Here is a 5,640-nt window from a genome sequence, read left to right as displayed (position 1 = left end):
GATATGAAGTACAGGGAAATTAAGTATCTTGCCAGTGTTCCCATGGGCAGTAAATAGCAAAAGTTGGGTCTGAACTAAAGCACTTTGCATTCAGAGGGAATCCTTTTCTATTGAGTTTTTAGGAGACTACTTGTTAGGGATATTGTAGAAAGGAGTAGTTGTCAGGGCAACAGGGATTAGAAATGACAATCACCACTCATCCAACCCTTCTGGAGAGCTATTTGGAACTATGCCCAAAAGACAACAAAAATGTGCATAACCTTTGACCCAGAAATGCCACTATTGGGTCTATATCCTGAAGAGATGATGAAAAAGGGTAAAAACATTACTTGTACAAAAATATTTATAGCAGCCCTGTTTGTGGTGGCAAAGAATTGGAAATCAAGTAAATGTCCTTCAATTGGGGAATGGCTTAGCAAACTGTGGTATATTTATGTCATGGAACACTATTGTTCTATTAGAAACCAGGGGGGATGGGATTTCAGGGAAGCCTGGAGGGATATACGGGAACTGATGCTGAGGGAGATGAGCAGAACCAGAAAAACACTGTATAGCCTAACAGCAACATGGGAGTGATGATCAACCTTGAAGGACTGGCTCATTCCATCAGTGCAACAATAGGGAGCAATTTTGGCTGTCTGTAAAGGAGAGTGCCATCTGTATCCAAATAAGGAGCTGTGGAGTTTGAACAAAGTTCAAGGAATATTTCCTTTAATTTAGAAAAAAAAACAAATATCTCATTGTCTGATCTTGTTAGCTCTTAGACTTCTTGTCTCTTCTGTAAGGATATGATTTCTCTCTCATCACACCCAATTTGGATCAAGGTACAACATGGAAACAAAGTAAAGAGTGAAAGATTGCTTTCTGTGCAGGGGGAGGGAAGTATGATTGGGGGAAAATTGTAAAACTCAAATAATATCTTCAATAAAAATTACAATAAATTACAATAAAAGTGACAATCACCTCTGAAAACCCTTCGGAATAGAATCAAAGAAACCTCTTTTAAAGGACTGGTTTTACTGAGATCTGAGGCAACTCAAGGCGCCTCTAGTCAGTAAGACAAGTTCAAATCTACTCTTGTATACTTCCTAACCATGTGACCCCGGTCAAGTCGTTTTGCCACTATCTGGTTCAGGATCCTCCTTTGTAACATAGGGATCATAATAGCACCTGCCTCCCCAAGTAATTGTCAGGATAAGATGAGATAACAATTATAAAGATTTTAACATGGTGCCTGATTCACAGGAAGCCTTACATAAACATTCACTCTCAGCTATTATTACAAGGCTATCTTTGTGACACCAGAGCTTCACCGGAATGTAGTATGGGATCCTTTTGAATAGACTTCTTGACATGGTCAGATTCCCCAGTTAAGTTACTTTCATCAATTTTCAGATTGTTCCCTTGTACCAGGATGCCATCTGCAGGCAACAGGTCACCTGGATAAAAAGAGGAAGGAGACAGGGAGAGAAAATGGAGACTGATCATAAGAAACAAAGAGAAGGTGGGAAGGTGTAGTCCTAGTCTCTTCTATGAGACTTCTTCCACAGAGGTTCCCTGCAGGACATTAAACAAGCAAGTACCACGTAGATATCTAGGAGGAAAATATAGCCCTGATCACCAAGAACAAAGTCCCTGCCAGATCTCCATGGGCTCTGGTTATGCTGTTCCTGAAGAGGTCCAAAGTGGGACCAAGAAAGCTATGCTGGTTATTCAACAGAGCAGTAAGCTTGCATTAAATTTCATCATTGTAGGATCTCAGACTATTCCTTTCCCAAAGGCCTTACAATTTACCCAGATGCTGACAAGGAAGAATATAATCTGCCCAATTTCTTTCAATATGTCTTAGAGTCCTCATACTATAAGATGGAAGAGAGAAACAACCTTGCCCATCAAACAATGAAACAGAAAAGGCATAACAGAAATGGAGAATGGAGACAGCAAGATTACAACTGAAGGGAAGTGACCTCTAGCTAGGGGGAGAATTTTGCATCAGGGCTTTAATACATGACTGAAAATACTGCTAGTGTCCCACTGAAACAATTGAACCTGGGACTTAGATTACAAGAACACAATTTTAATTAGTAAACTTAATTTTAATAATTAAAATATAAAGCTGCCACAAGGTGGCATCATCACTCTTGTTGCTTGATCTCAAGTAAAGTTCTCCACTCTGTCCCCTCTTTTTTCTCCCCCCCCCACTTTCCAGTTGTGGCAAGGTCCCCAAGCTGTATCTGTATCCTTGCAGTATCTCGCTATCTCTCCTTGCTTCCTCAATTGAAATAGGGTACAAAAATTACTAGTGTTGGCTAGGGAGAATAGAATCTTGCCTGAAAACTAGGTATACTAGGAGGTGTATCAACAGCATGGATTCTCACCATATTTTATTTGGATGATATCTCCCACCACGATCTCCATCACAGGCAATTGTATGACCTGGCCTTTGTGGATGACAGCGAGATTCTGTTCTTGCTGGATGAGACTCTGCAGACCTTGCTCCAATCACTGAAGGCCAGCACCAGGGCCATGATGGTGACTGAGAATAGGATTGCTGCCCCTTCGATCCAGCTGTCCTATAACTCATCCTTTCCAGAAGTTGTGGCTTGTCCACATGCTATTTCATAAAGAAAGGAAAAGGTGGGGGGGGGCACAGAGATCACTTCAAAGGCCCTTGTGGGTATGTTTCGCTTTCACTAATCCTTTCTGGGAGAGGTGAGATGGGGTAGGATGGAGGAAGGTAGGCACATGTCTAAGAAGACGAACCACCACTGCCAAGAAAACCTAGTTTAGGTATCTACTCATCATCTGCACCTCCACAATGTTAACCTGAAAGGAGTCAGAGATGCCAGAGTTCCTACGCCTGTGCCTGTGCAAATGACAGGCAAGTCACCTGTAAATAACCACCTGAGTCTAAGAAGGTCAGAATACTTCTGCTCAACAGATTGAGCAAATTCCCATGATGCCAAGCACTTAGTCTTAAACTTTAAGGAGCAGAGGCTTTGTGAGATTAGAATAGTCTATTTGTCACTGTGGTGGAAATGGACCTAGTTAAGTACTGGACAAAATGTCCAAATGAAATATGAATTAACTAGCTCTGTCCCTTGACTAATCATTCTGGGTAGACAGGAGAAAAAATATCTAAGTGGAGATAGCTTTACAATAAACCTATATTAATTGCCTACTGCTTGGATTGAACTAGTATCTTGTCCAGTTCTTAGACACTCACACTCATTGCTGTCTTCAAGAGGCTGGTAGAAGGACAGGCCTATAGAGATGACAGCTGCAAATTCCAGAATGATGAGTGTGGCATCTTGTAGGGCCTCCCATAGTAACTTCCAAAAAGTCTTGGGTTTTTAATGGGGAATGAAGTATTTTCCAAAAACCCTCTTGCATCTGTCCAGATCATTGGGGTTCCCAGACAATCCTGAACAAAGGAAAGGGGGTTAGGTCATGAATGAAAAAAAATAAAGATCTTGGAAGCAATTTTAAGACAAAATGTTCCACCTTACCCCAACAAACTCAACTACCCTCCTTTGTTGGCCTATAGGAAGATTCTTCAAGAAGTCAGATCATTTATAGCCTATTTCCACCCATCCAAGGATGCCAAGAATAGTCAAGGACTACTTTTCTTAGCTCAGATAGCATCAACCTAAATCTAATAATGTCTTAAGGGTTTTGTTGGCATTTTCCAAAGGTGCATATCCAAACTGAACATACCATGGCACCACAGAAAACTGTTCTCAGAGTCAAAAGGCAAAATAATCACCTTCAATACCCTTAGGGAACTCTTTTGGACCAAGTTGCTGAGTAAGAGCTGATCTGCATTGGTTGAAGGTACTTAATCAATGAAATCACAGTCCCCAAACTGTTCAATTACCATTTGACTGCTTCCCCTCTCATGTCTTCCCTTCCAGCTCTTATAGGGACACTAAATAGTCACAAGGAGCAAGGAGTATGTGAAATACAATATCAATGTTTCTGAAATTCCTGTATAGAAAGGGGTCCCTGACATCCTTCTGGGCCCTGAGAAATTCCTTAGAAATATAACTTTGGCTAGGTGCCTTTGGGTCTGAAAATAGTCTGATAGGACACAGGGGGTCATGGATATACCATAAAATTGTCTAAATATTTACAAAGCACCCTTGTTAGCCTAATTATATTGCTGTATCTTTAAAATTCCAGGACTGCCTCCCCCTCCCCCAGATGCAGCTGGAACCATAAGATAGTAAATTCCTGACTCCCTCCATCTCAGAAAATATGTTCAATCATTACACAAAGACCCTAACCCTTCTCACCCCTATCTATATGGAACCCTATGTTTGCATATGTATATGTCAAGATAATATATCTAACTGCTGTCTTTGCTTTTTTAGCATCTTGCTTGCTCTTAGTACCTGCCCCCCTCCCCAAACACTATAAAAACCCTATCCCCTGCACACTTAGGTACTGTCTGAATTGGATACTCAATCCCTATACTGTCCCTGGGAATAAAGATCTCCAACCTTATCAAATTCTCTTTATCACTCTTTGGGTACAACATTTGGAGGCCCCAGCGAGATCTTGGTGTTTTGTGTCAATAAAGGAAAACACAGAGATTTGAGTTTAGGTTCGATCGAACTGTCTTTTCCTTTCCTAGGGGAGCTGGCCCCTGATAATGTTACAGGGCCCCAGGACTAGGTAGGCATAGTGTTAGTATGGACCTCTCCTAGACTGCCATCCCCCATGCAGCCTAAGTGGAGATCCTGTTACACCTCCAGAGGTAAACTTCTTCTGGTTATGGATCTAGACATTTGGTTGCAGGGGAATTCAGTATCAGACGTCATGTCTGGGGCCCCTCTTTTGGGTGCTCCCTGTGAAAGCAGGGACACATTTCGTCAGGCTTTGGGAGGGAGAGACAGTCGGGCAGGACACGAATCTTCCCTCATGGCATTCCTGAAATGTCAGGAATTTGCCATTGGCCTGTGTTTGTTGATATGTGTTGAGATTGTTAGTTTGGAAAATTCTGTTGTGTTTCTGTGATCTGTGCTTGTGCCTCATCTGTCTTTGTTTAGATTGTCTATTTACTTGTGTGTTCATGTTCTTCTATTGATTTGCTAGATGGGAAGAAAAGTTCCCCTAAAATTGTCGTTGGGTTGCCTCATTTAAATTGCTGCTCTTTGATGTTTTGGACAGCTAGATTTTTAGGCATCTAATGCCCTTACTGGCTCTCCCCTTGAGCCTGCTTTCTGCCTGTGTTACGTTGGGTAATCTGATCCCTCCCTCCTCACTTCTGTGTTGTCTCTTGAGCACTTCCAAGAGGTATTTTTTTATTTTTATTTGAAAAAAGGAATGGCTTTTGGTGTTAAATTGACTGAGGCCAAACTACTCACCCTGTTATTTTACTATTATGAGAAGGGCTCCCCATTCCTTGTTTATGTTCCCTTCTCTTTCCTGTTCTTCTTGATTGTGTGCTGCCAGAGTATTTCCTCCTCCCTCCCCCTTTCAGGAGAGAAAGTTACTTCAGGAAGTACTAGTAAAGTGTTAAAAGGGACTTTATTTTGAAATTAAAGAAACAGCAAATACTACCAAATATGTTAAACAAAGAAATCATAGAAAGAAATGCTATTTTAATTTGAAAATAAGGAAAATAAATTTCAGAAA

At 41.2% G+C, this 5,640-nt stretch overlaps 1 long non-coding RNA gene across 1 annotated transcript; it reads right to left on the bottom strand.

The window, feature by feature from the left end:
• Positions 1 to 262: 262 nt before the first annotated feature.
• Positions 263 to 5,435, bottom strand: LOC141514898 (uncharacterized). The gene is made up of 3 exons (XR_012476139.1): positions 3,227 to 5,435; positions 2,379 to 2,614; positions 263 to 1,439 (listed from the first exon to the last, which is right to left on the bottom strand). It is a non-coding gene; the product is annotated as an uncharacterized LOC141514898 (long non-coding RNA).
• Between the last annotated feature and the right edge of the window lie 205 nt (positions 5,436 to 5,640).

Source organism: Macrotis lagotis, chromosome 2 (assembly GCF_037893015.1).
Source record: "Macrotis lagotis isolate mMagLag1 chromosome 2, bilby.v1.9.chrom.fasta, whole genome shotgun sequence".
In the NCBI taxonomy this organism is placed as follows: Eukaryota; Metazoa; Chordata; class Mammalia; order Peramelemorphia; family Peramelidae; genus Macrotis; species Macrotis lagotis.
This window is presented reverse-complemented; position numbering and strand designations above follow the sequence as displayed.